Here is a 13,426-nt window from a genome sequence, read left to right as displayed (position 1 = left end):
GGGAACTCAACAACAGTTACCAAAGACCAAGGCTGTATTGATCTGACTGTCACTGTCTCTCTGAGACCCCGCCCCACCCAACCTGCAGGCTGCCCAGGGCACTGTTATTGGTTTGCTGCTAAGCTCACCTCTGAGTTATTCAGGACCAAGTGTTCACAGCTGGGTGGCCATCATTGTGAGTGGCCTTTCCAATCACAGCAAAAGCGGCCAGTCCTGTAAGCTACATTTCAATTCTCAGCGGGCAATCAGTGCTATGAGCCACATTTCAACGGAAAACATTTCGGAGTGAGAGACGTCCTCAGATCTCCTCCCTTGAAACAACAATAAGCTAAAACTCAACAAAAAACTCCCAAACTGCACACCAGCACATCTGAGCGTGGGATCTGCTCATAAGAGCTACCACAGGTACTTTAAGGGATCCAAGAGGCTTAGATGCCACCTACTGGAAACCAAAAGAAAAGCGCCTTCTTTGCAACAGACTACAGTCAGATCTTTATATAATAAACCTTTTTTCTAGAAAACAGCATAATCCACTTCCATTAATGCCCAAGTGGAGAAATAGTCCATTAAACACCATGAACAACCAAGGTGACAAGGCAAGTCAGAAAGAAAGAGAAAAATCTCCAAAAAATAAGCTTACAGACATAGAAATATGTAACTTAAATGACAGAAATATGTAACTTAAATGACAGAGAATTTAGAATGGTACTTCTGAAAAAACTCAATGAGATCGAAAACAAAGCATATCAAAAATTTCAGGAATTGAAAAGACAACTAGATGAGCAGAGAAAGGAGATTGAAACCCTCAAAAAGAACCAAATAGAACTTCTGGAGATGAAGAACACATTGCAAGAGTTGAAAAATGAAATAGCAAACTTGGGAAATAGAGTTGACCAAATGGAGGAAATGATAAGTGATATCGAAGACAGAAATCTAGAAATGCATCAGAAGGAAGAAGAAAGAAACTGAAGAATGAAAAATAATGAAAGAGAAATACAAGAACTAACTGATACCATAAAGAGAGAATAATAGGCATTATCGAAGGCGAGGGAAAGGAGCAGGGACTAGAAAGCATTTTCAGACAAATAGTGGACGAGAATTTCCCAAATCTAAGGAATGAGCTGGAGCTTAGAATTCAAGAAGTCAACAGAACACCCAATTATCTCAACCCAAAAAAGCTTTCACCAAGATAAATTGTATTAAAGTTATCAAAAATCAATGACAAAGGTAGAATTCTCAAGACAACCAGGGAGAAGAAAATGGTAACATATAAAGATAAACCCATTAGATTATCATTGGACTTCTCAGCACAAACCTTACAAGCCAGAAAGGAATGGAATCAAATATTTAAACTATTAAGTGAAAGGAACTACCAGCCTAGAATAAGGTATCCAGCTAAGCTCTCCTTAGATATGAAGGAGAAATTAAGACCTTTCCAAACATACAAAAATTGAGGGAATTCTTCACTACAAGACCTGCACTACAGGAAATACTGAAAGAGGTCAGCTCACCTAAAACAAAATAACAACAACAAAAATATATAATTAGGAGTAAAGTGACTATCAGGCAAATAGAAGCAGAGGAGTGCAACCTTTATTAAGAGCAGGGCATTATAACTTAAATAATAAGAAGTAATTGTTATAACAAGATAGCAATGAATGTTCAGCATACATAGGGACAAATTGAGACAACAATGACTAAAAAGGAGAGGATTCAAAGATCCAAATTCACAAAGGGAAATGGAGATAAGCCACGCGCAGAAGAAAATGCACGAATATATATATAACTATCCTTTCCATATTCATAATGGTAACCACATACCAAAGATTCAGAGCTGAAATATATAACATAAAACAAGAAGAACCAGAGGCAAAACCCACAAAAACCAATCAAAATAAAGAAAACAGAAACACAAGGACAAGGAAGCAAAGGAAACATCGAGCTACCAGAAAGCAAAAAGATAAAATGGCTATAAGAAGATCTCATATTTCAATAATCACCCTAAATGTAAATGGACTGAACTCATCAATAAAAAGGCACAGAGGTGCAGAATGGATCAAAAAACAAAATCCAACCATATGCTGCCTCCAGGAGACACATCTCAGCTCCAAAGAAAAATATAGACTCAAAGTGAAAGGATGGAAAATGATATTTCAAGCAAACGGCATTCAGAGAAAAGCGAGAGTAGCGGTACTAATATTGGACGAACTAGACTTCAAAATAAAAAAGGTAAAGAAAAATAGTGAGAAACACTTCATAATAATAAAGAGAATCATGCACCAAGAAGACATAACAATTATTAACATCTATACCTGAAATATATAAAGCAATTACTAACAGAACTAAAGGGAGAAACAGACCAAAACACTATCGTAGTAGGGGACCTAAATACCCCACTGTCGGATATGTCGGATATGGACAGATCATCCAACAGAAAATCAATAAGGAAATAACATCCTTAAATAACACATTAGAACGGGAGGTAATTGACATTTACAGAGCCTTCCATCCCCAAACAGCTGCTTATACATTCATCTCTAGTGCACATGGAACATTCTCAAGAATTGACCACATACTGGGACACAGAGATAGCCTCAACAAATATAAGAGGGTTGAGATCATACCAACCATATTCTCTGATCATAATGCTTTGAAATTAGAAATCAACTGCAAAAAGAAAGCAGGAAGAACCACAAATACATGGAGGTTAAACAACATGCTACTGAAGAATAATTGAATCAGAGAAGAAATAAAAAGAGAGATCAAGAGATATATAGAAATGAATGATAACGATAGTACAACATACCAAAACTTTTGGGACACGGCAAAAGCTGTCATAAGAGGAAAGTTCATATCATTATAGGCCTACCTCCAAAAACAAGAACGAGCCCAAATAAACAACCTATCGCTTCATCTTTAAAAACTAGAAAAGGAAGAACAAATGAAGCCTAAAGTCATTAGGAAAGAAATTATCAAAATTAGAGCAGAAATATATAAAATTGAAAAAAAAATAGAGAAAATAAATGCAATGAAGAGCTGGTTCTTTGAGAAGATTAATAAAATTGACAAACCCCTGCCTAGACTCACTAAAGAAAAAAGAGAAAGGACACAAATAAACCAAATCAGGGATGGAAGAGAGGAAATTATGACAGACATCGCAGAAATACAAAGGATCATGCAATAATACTATGAAAAAGTATATAACACCAAATATAATAACCTAGAAGAAATGGACCAGTACTTGGGAAAATACAATCTTCCAAGACTGAATTAAGAAGAACTGGAAAATCTAAATAGACCAATCAGCAGTATGGAAATTAAAATGATCATCAAAAACCTACCAAAAAGTAAAACTCCAGGACCAGATGTCTTCACCAGTGAATCCTACCAAACATTCAAAGAAGATTTAATACCTATTTTCCTCAAACTCTTCCAAAAATTCAAAGAGGAGGCAATACTTCCCAACTCATTTTATGAGGCCAATATTATCCTGATACCGAAACCTGGTAAAGATAACACACAAAAAAAGAAAACTACAGACCAGTATCTCTCACGAACACAGATGCAAAAATCCTAAATAAGATACTAGCAAACCGAATATAGCAACATTTTAAAAAGATTATACACCACGATCAGGTGGGCTTCATCCTAGGGGAACAGGGATGGTTCAACATACATGAATCAATTAATGGGATACATCACATAAACAAATTAAAAAATATGAATCATATGATCATATCGATAGATGCAGAAAAACCCTTTGACGAGATACAGCATCCATTTATTATCAAAACACTTCACAAAATCAGTATAGAAGGAAAGTACCTTAACATAATAAAGGCCATCAATGACAAATCTTCAGCCAACATTATACTTAATGGTGAAAACCTTAAAATCTTCCCTCTAAGATTAGGAACAAGACAAGGCTGTCCACTATCGCCACTGTTATTCAATATAACATTGGAAGTCCTAGCGAGTGCAATCAGACAAGAGAAAGATATAAAAGGCATCCAAATAGGAAACAAAGAAGTTGAACTGTCACTGTTTGCAGATGACATGATTCTCTATATAGAAAATCCTAAAGACTCCACAAGAACACTACTAGAAACAATAAGCAAATACAGTAAAGTTTCTGGTTACAAAATCAACGTTCAAAACTTCATAGCGTTCCTATACTCTAACAACGAAGTGTCAGAAAAAGAAGTGGAAAAAATAATTCCTTTCGCAATTGCAACAAAAAGAATCAAATACCTAGGAATAAACTTAACAAAACATGTGAAGGACCTATATAATGAAAACTACAAGACTCTATTAAAAGAAATCGAAGCAGATACAAAGAAATGGAAAGATATTCCGTGTTCTTGGATTGGAAGAATCGACATAGTTAAAATAACCATATTACCTAAAGCATTGCACAGATTTAATGCATTCCCCATCAATATTCCATCGGCATTTTTTAAAGAAATAGAACAAAAAATCATCAGATGCGCATGGAAGCACAAAAGACCCTGAATTTCCCAAGCCATCCTGAGAAAAAAAGAAAGAGGCTGGAGGCATCACTCTGCCCAACTTCAAATTATATTACAAAGTGACAGTAATTAAAACAGCATGGTATTGGCAGAAAAAGAGACACACGGATCAGCGGAACAGAAATGAAAGTCCAGAAGTAAACCCATGTTTATACGGGCAAATGATTTTTGAGAAAAAAGTCAAAAACATACAGTGGAGAAAGGAAAGCCTCATCAATAAATGGTGCTGGGAAAACTGGAAAGCCACCTGCAAAAGAATGAAACTAGACTGTTGTCTATCACCACATACCACAATTAACTCAAAGTGGATTAAAGACCTGAATAAAAGACCCAATAAAAAGAAACAATAAAATGCATAGAAGAAAACATAGGAACAAAACTCAAGGACCTTGGACTTAAAGAGGATTTTATGAATTTGACCTCAAAGGCAAGGGAAGTAAAAGCAAAAATAAACGAATGGGGCTACATCAAACTAAAAAGCTTCTGCTCAGCAAAAGAAACCATCAACAAGGTAAAGAGACACCCATCCAAATGGGAATATATATTTGCAAGCAATGCCTCCGATAAGGGCCTAATATCCGAAATATACAAAGAACTCATACAAATCAATAACAACAACAACAAAAAACAAACGATTCAATTAAAAAATGGGCAGAGGACCTGAACAGATACTTCTCCCCAGAGGACATACAAAGGGCCAATAAACATATGAACAGATGCTCAACATCGCTAGCTATAAGGGAAATGCAAATCAAAACCACAGTGAGATACCATCTCACACCTGTTAGAATGGCTATAATCAACAGGACAAGTAATAACAAATGCTGGAGAAGATGCAGAGAAAAAGGAACCCTCATACACTGCTGGTGGGACTGCAAATTGGTACAGCCACTATAGAAAACAGTATGGAGGTTCCTCAAAAAACTAAGAATTGATCTACCATATGATCCAGCAATCCCTCTACTGGATATTTACTGCAAAGACTTGAAAACCCATATCTGAAATGATATTTGCTCACCGATGTTCATAGCAGCATTATTCACGGTGGCCAGGACATAGAAGCAACCAAAGTGCCCTATGATAGATGACTGGATAAAGAAGCTGTGGTATATATATAAAATGGATGTAGTACATATATAAAATGTGGTACATATATAAAATAAAAATATTACTCAGCCATAAGAAGAGATGAAATACAGCCATTTGCGACAACCTGGATGGACCTCGAGATAATCATGCTGAATGAAATAAGCCAGAGAGAAAAAGTTGAAAATCACATGATATCACTTATATGTGGAATATAAACCTAAAAGCAACAAAGGAACAGGACAAACAAATAGAGACTCATGGACATGGACCATTGACTACTGGTTATCAGAGGGTAGGGAGTGGGAGAGGAAGGGGAAGGTAGATGGAGTAATATAGGGGGGTAAGGGGGAAGGTGAAGTGGGTAAAAGGGATCAAATATATGGTAGCTGAAGGAAACTGGTCTTTGGGTGGTAAATACACAAGAGAATATACAGATGTTAAATTATAATGTACACCTGAAAATTACATAATTGTATTAATCAATTTTACCCCAATAAATTTAATTAAAAAAAGAAAAGAAAAACTAGAGGCTCTCTCCCTTCCTTACCACCCCTTAGTCCCCTCTCATCCTTCACTTGGGAGAATGGAAGCCTCCCAGGCAGACTTGCTTCTGCTGGGCTCTCCAAAAATCATCTTCCATTCCAACAACCAAGTTATCTTTAAAAGATGCAAAAACATTGGCCATGTCATGCATCTCCACAGCTAAGAGTGTGCCATATCTTTATGGTATTTAAGATCTTTCAGGGTCATAACCTTGTCAGCCTACCTTGTATCTCACTTCTTCCCTCCAAGTTGCACTGAATTTCATGTAATTCCTGAAATACCCCACATTCTCTCTCACCTTGATCTGTGTCTCTGTATTTGATTAATATGAATGTGGAAGGAACACGTACACATGCCCACATGTGCACACACAGGTGCAGACATCCTCACACACAGGAGATGAAATTTTCTATCTCACACTTACCCCCATTTTGATGTATCATTGAATGTCTCTCCTATACTTGTGAGAAACTTAAGAGCAGAACTATACCTTGTTCATCCCAGTAGGGGCTCAGGACATGTTTGCTGAATGAATAGATCGATGGGTGGATAGATGGATAGATAGATGGATGAGTGAGTGAATAGATGGATAGATGGGTGGGTGGGTGGATAGATGGATGGATGGAGGATAAGTGGGTGGGTGAATGGGTGGGTGGATGGATGGGCAGGCAGATGGGTAGATAGATGGATGGGTGGGTGAGCAGATGGATGGATGGCCAACGGGGAAATGGCTTTTCCTTTCATCCCAGGAAGGCAGGTGAAGCATTGTCCCTGAGGCAAAGTCCTGGGGAATTTGCAAGTTCCTCCTCCTTGGGAGTGAGATGTCTTCTTTTTAGCTCAGGCCCCCTTGTCTAACCCTAAGGCAGGTCAGTATGGCTGAGCCCATGGGAGTCAGTGTGCTGCACTGTTTCCCAAAGCCCTTTTGGTTCCCAGAGTTGCTGGGAGTCTAAAGCTACACCATTAACAAGTGTTTCTGGAGCATCGTTGAACTGAAGTATGGGAGAGTGGGTAAGAAAATGCTGAAAGGCGAGTGGGGAGGTGGAGCTGGGGAGAATATCAAAGTGTTGCTCAGACTAGGAGGGACCAGAGTGGGCAGGGGTCTGTGTGCCATGTGGTGTGCAGGGCACTTTTTCTAGATCCTCTCATTTAAGCCACACACAAACCCATGGAGACATCCCACCTCATAGATAAGGAGCCCGGAGACTAAGGAGCAAAACCAACATTGAGACTCTAGTCTATGGGATGCCAGCCCAGAGGTAGCCCCTACCCTTGAGGGGTGACAAAGCATTGCCTGTGTCCCTTGTTGGGCCAGTTTTCCTTTGTACAGCCTCACCTCACCCCACTGCAATAAAGGAACATGACACCTGCTGCTTAATTACTAAGGAGGTAGACAGAGAGTCTAAAATGGCACTGGATTAGAAAGTTGACCTTATTCCCAACTTTACTTCTGCTACAGACTACTCCACTCCTTTACTGAACATAGATTTGCCAGATGTCTGTTCTTTGCCATGCCTTGGATGGGTGTAATAAAAACAAGGAGACAGAGAAATCTTGAGGAGATCCAGCCTGTGCTCCTAAGGTGCTCACAGTCCAGTGGTCTTGGGCAAAGCATTTTCCCTACTTCGTCTCACTGTCCCCCTTTGTGAAAAATGTACTGTTCTTTCTTCCCAAGAACTGTGATGTGGACTGAGTGAGAATGTAGAAGCAAGGGCCTTTGGAAGACATGAAGAGCATGAAGTTATATAAACGCAACTAGGTAACTGAGAAATGCTGTTCCCTACTGTCACTTCTCCCCAAAGCTGAGCACCCCAAGACCCACCAGTGCTAAGGATGCAGCAGAGCCTAAGACAGACACACAGGGAGTAGGTCCCCCAAGAGGAAGGCCTTGGGTGCCCCAGCAGGCTCTCAGTGGTTCAGGCATTGGGGAAAGCCTCCTGCAGGAAGTAGTGGGACTTGAATTGTCCTTTAGGGGTGTGCTCCAGGCCCAGAGAGCCCTACACAAAGTTTGAATATTCTTCAAACTAAAATCCTGAACTGAGTTCAGGGGGTTTATGGGTTAGAGTTATAGGATGGGACCTGAGGAAGAGGACTAGTGGTAAAGAACAAACACACCCAATTTAGGATACTGGGGATGGGCTCTCACACCTACCAGGAGTCTGACGTTGGCCAATCCCGTCTCAAATGTCTGTCTCAAATTTCCCATGAATGCCCACCATGCTGACAGCTCAGGTAAGACAGCCCTGGGAGTCCATAGTAGTGGCCTCCCCTCAGTCATTCCTTATCCCAACAACCAATAGCCCATCCAGAAGAGGCTTTGAGACCAGGCAGGCAGGGGCCTGCCTCATCCTGGGGCCCAGGCCTTCCAGAGGTAACCAACTCGATCATCCACAATTGTCCAGGGAGACAGGCCCAGGCTTTAGAGTCAAGCACCAGTTCTGCTCCTTTCTGCGGGCACCTCAACTTCAACGGTCCTCAGTCTCCTTATTCATGAAATGGAGGCACTAACACCACTGTGCTGAGAGTATGCACTGAGATGGCTCATGTGGCACAGCCTGCGTCAGCCAGGTGCCCAGTCAGCAGCACCTGGGATATTTCCATGTCTCCTGATCCTATGGTGAGGTCTTTCTACTCTGAGGAGACTGCTGGGCTCAGGGCCTCCTGCTATTCCCTTCCGCCAGTGAGTCTGCCTTCCTGGAGCAGAGGGCCAGAACAGCTTCTTCTCCCTCTTCTGCGGTCCCTTAGGCTGGCCCTCAGCTTGACTGACCAAGACCCTGGGCTGGGGTTTCTGTTTTCCAGACTCTTAAAGGGAATCTCCAGCTCTCTACTTCACAGGCCTGTCCTACCTGATCTCCAAGTGAGCTCTACAGCACTTCCCTATGTCTGCATCTCCCAATCTGCTACTTGTCCAGCAACCCTTCCCCCACCCCGAAGAGGTGACCCACTCCTCCCATCCTCCCAGCTGTCAGGAGGTAGGCCTGTAGACCAGGTATATCTGACAGACAGAGAAGGCCCCAGGTGCTCCTTTACCTTGTCAGGACTGGGGTCTGTCTGATTCCCTTCCTTTCCACCCAGGCACTCTGAAAGAGCAATGCCAGAACTCAGAGTGTATGGGAGAATAAGGGAGAGGCGGGAGAGGCAGAAGGGCTCCAGGAGGAAATGGCTAAGCATTCTGGGCCCACGTAATTTATTACAGGACTTTGTCCTTGGGCCCTAGGCATATCCACTCCCACAAGGCTCCTCTTGCAGCCCCAGCGAGCAGAGCCTCGCAGCGCTCTGATCTTTAACCCTGGCCTCTTCAGCAGAGAGTCCCCACAGACCATTAAAGTTTACACTCACATGCCTGTTGCTGGCCATCAGTGAAATCCGTGGTGACAATCTGCTGATCATCCAGGAAGTTCAGCATCTTCCAAGGTATCATGGGGACTCTAAGGAAGCCAACAACAGGAGCTCTACTCGCAAGCACCCAAGTCCTAACTTGAGGCACACACACAGGAGACACCTGCTAGTCAGGAAGCTTTATAACAGAGTTAAAGGCTATTGGGCAACTAGATTCTCAGTAGAGTCCCTGGGAGCAGAGGGGACTGGCTTGGGCTGGGACTTGAATGAACGGCAGATTTTCACTGTGAGGCAAATACAGGCCCTTCCTAAGGGAAGGGTATCAGGCAGCATGCCCTGGGAGAGGCCAGATGGGAGGGCATGGGCAGTGCCTGGAAGTGCGATGATGAGTGCTTTGAAGACACTTGCTCACTGCAAGCCTTTCCTTGGGTGAAGAGAGGCCTCGGTGGTCCTACAGGTGGATAATCAGGTTCCTTGTTTTTCCTGGGATGCAGAAGGGACTGAGAACTGCAGGCAGAGGTGTGGGAGCTAGTTTCCATTTTTAGATAGAGTTGAGGCCATGGCAGGGTGGCAACCCTGACCTCGGGACTCTTTTGGGAACAGGAACCAAGTGCTGGTGGGAGAGAGAGAAGAGCCGCTGAGGTGGAGGCCATGTGTCACCCTGGAGTGAGGCAGAGGCCACCATTGCCTGAGAATTTCCTATGCTTCTAGTGGGTAGGGTGAGGAGGGGCTCTGCAAAGTCCCCAGCTTCCTTCTGCTAAACACTCCTTTTGTTGAGACAGCTTGAAAGAGTTTCTGTTTCTTATAACCTACCATCTATGACGAAGGTAGGGAAGCAGTTGGGAGATGCCTTAATGAAGAGCCTATGGAAGAAGCTGTTCTCTGAGCTTTTCATCCAGCCTCTACCTGCTCCCAACCAGGAGCACTGTGCTCAGATTTTGCCCTATCTCCAACTAGCCTCCTATCCCCAAAAAACTCACCCAGTTTCTGGGCCAACACTTGCTTTTTGTGGGCTTCATATGGCACATGGCTTCTCTGGTTTAGAAAGATACAATTTCACTCCCACAGTATTGACACTGTTGCTCTTAGCAGCTTCAGAAATGGTGAGCTCCTTACCCTGGGACTCCAGGCACCAGACTGGGTTCTCTATGGCCCTCTGGCATTGCCCTTGTGAAAAAAAAAATTTGTGGGACACAATATCTGTGTAGAACAACAAAAAAAAATTATAACAGTTCTCTATTCAGAGCCTGTCTTAAGCAAAATTTAATAGAAGTACATCTCAGATACCTATAAACTTGTATCCTGCTTCTTTTTACATTTGACATTATATCATAAGCATTTTCTTACACTGTACCAAACTTTAGTCACGAGTCTTTAAAGATAGCATGATAGTCCATCCTACAAGCGCTCCATCATTTTGTGACCATCCTCCCTGCATAGACATCAGGACGCATCCAATTCTTTGCTGTCATCTACAACAATGCAATGAAAAGTGTGTACTCACAGCATATTTGCATTATGTCATTACAGGAATATTCAAGAAGGGAACTGATTGAAACAAGGGGCATGAACATTTTGTTGCTAACCTTTCTCAAGTGGCACATCAAGTCCTCTCTCTGACAACAGGTATACACATACTTACAAGGAACTGGCCTGACTTTTGTGTGAGTTGGTGAGGCTCAGAGGGGCAGTTCTCTTAGAGCCTTAGGTTTTCCACTGCTGAGGTGCCACGAGCCCTGGAAATCAAGAAGAGGGGCTGGGAGCAGTCAGGACAGGCTTTTCCCTGTCACACCTGTAACCAAATTTCACTCTCTCACAGCTTAATGCTACTTCCACGGTTCTCTTCAAGGTGTGAATATTCTGCTAACCTGTAAAAATGTTTCTGAGCTGAGACAAAATGTCTCCATGAAACAACATAGGTTTTATTTCATCCTTGTCCAATGATGGAGCCTATTGTAGCATTGTTATAGCAACCAAAACAGAGAATAGCGAGGATTTCATTTCAGCTCTACCAACACATTATAGAGTGACCTGAATTTCCTTGATTCCTAGTGGTTCTTATCTTCCCATCTAGACTACAGCAGCCAAGCTATTCATTAATGCTATAAAATAGCACAACAATAAGCATAAATCTCTGTCACTGAACTACTCTTTAGAGCAGTGGTCCTCAATCTTTTTGGCACCAGGGACCGGTGCTCCTATGAGAATCTAATGCCTGATGATCTGAGGTGGAGCTGAGGCAGTGATGCTAGCGCTGGGGGATGGCTGCGCTCATTTGCCTGCCTCTCACCTCCTACTGTGTGGCTTGGTTCCTAATAGGCCATGGACTGGTACAGGTCTACAGCCCGGAGGGTTTGGGACTCCTGCTTTAGAGAATTTTAGAGTTAGAACTAGCATTTAATGAGTGCCTTCAGTGTGCTGGGCTCTTTGTACATGCCATCTCATTCAACTCTCATCAAAACCCTACAAATTAGGAGTGTTATCCTCATTTCACAGTAAGGAGGTCAAAACCAAAGAGGTTAAGAAACTTGCTTAGGTCACACAGCTAAAAGTAAGGAAGTCAAAACCAAAGAGATTAAGAAAGTTGCTTAGATCACACCGCTAAAAGTGGTGGGGCATATTTGAATGGAGATCAACCTAACTCCAAGGCCGGTGCTTATTGCACTACATTATACCACACCAACCCTCAAACTAAGCTGGCTCCCTCTTCCCCACACCCAGGGATAGATGAGACACCCAACTTTTAGAGATTTTCAGGGAAGGCGCTGCCCCAACGTGCTCACTCCAGCTCAAGGTCTGAAGGGCCTTTCTCTTCCATTTCCATGGTCTCTGGTGCAAGGGCAGAGGGATACTTGGGAAGAAGCAGGGTTTGCTTGCTTCTCTGGAAACAGAGCGTGCACAGTACAAAAGTGCTGATCACAGGGCATGTTCTATCATGTAGCTCAGGGCTTGCTTCTCAATCTTGGCATTATTGATGTTTTGGACTAGATTATTCTTTTCTGGGGTTGGGAGGAGCTGTCCTGTGCATCATAGAATGTTTAACAGCATCCCTGGCCTCCACCTACTAAATGCACTTCCCCAGTAGTGCAATCAAAATGTCTCCTAATATTACCAAATGTCTCCCAAGGGACAAGACCATTCCAACTTGAGAACCAATGTAGAGTTCATCAGTCCAGGTACAATCGAGGCTGGAAGAAAGAGGAGGCCGGCAAGAGCCAGAATGGATGTCCTCTTAGAATTGGTGACCCCATGACTCCTTCCTTGAATGGCAGAAAGATATGGCTCAAAAGACATGGAGGGTCCAGAGAAGGGGCTATTGGCCTAGTGCTCCCTAAAGGATCTTGGTTCTGACATGCCAAGAAAATGACCATGTCATCAGGCCAGCCCAAGTATTTCATCCTGCCTGGACCAGCAATTGTGAGATAGACATTGTTAGACTAGGTGGAGCTTGGATCCAAAGTCCTGATGGGTCAGGGAGGCCATCTCAGTCCAGGAAGAAATGACTCATTTCTTATTGTGCTTTATCTTCATAATCCCTCTGAGAAACCCACTCAGAGGTTTGTTCAAGGCAGCAGGAGGGGCAAACTAGGGGCACTAAATGTAAGACTCACTTTCTCTTCGCTGAAGAGCTATAAGCAATCCAATGAATAAATCCGAGCCTTGGGCCCTGACATTTACACCTAGGCCAACAGGGGCCTCTGTCCCATGACCAGGCTCCATGGCATCCTGGTGATTAATCTGATTGCTCTGGGGAGGTTGAGGTGATGGGAGGGGAAAGCAAAACTTGATTGTGACAAACTCAACAAACCAGGTACATGGTGCTGATGGTTCAGATTTTAATGGTAATAATGATACTTTGTTTAGCTCTTGGGAGAGGTTAAGGGTGAGAGATGCATTGCTAAGTGCTTCATGGGAAAAGAAGCATTAGG

At 42.6% G+C, this 13,426-nt stretch overlaps 1 protein-coding gene across 1 annotated transcript in view; it reads right to left on the bottom strand.

Annotated features, from left to right (window-relative positions):
* The window catches only part of MYO7B (myosin VIIB), a 98,372-nt gene extending 89,073 nt beyond the window's left edge, over window positions 1-9,299 (bottom strand). Inside the window, exon 1 of the mRNA XM_039851281.1 lies at window positions 9,189-9,299. The gene's annotated coding sequence lies outside the window, so the exon portion shown is untranslated. The remainder of the gene's footprint in view (window positions 1-9,188) is intronic.
* Window positions 9,300-13,426: the final 4,127 nt, after the last annotated feature.

This window comes from Pteropus medius, unplaced genomic scaffold (genome assembly GCF_902729225.1).
Source record: "Pteropus medius unplaced genomic scaffold, Ma_sr-lr_union100, whole genome shotgun sequence".
Classification (NCBI taxonomy): Eukaryota; Metazoa; Chordata; class Mammalia; order Chiroptera; family Pteropodidae; genus Pteropus; species Pteropus medius.
The sequence above is the reverse complement of the archived record's forward strand: the minus strand, read 5'-3'. Positions and strand labels throughout refer to the sequence as shown.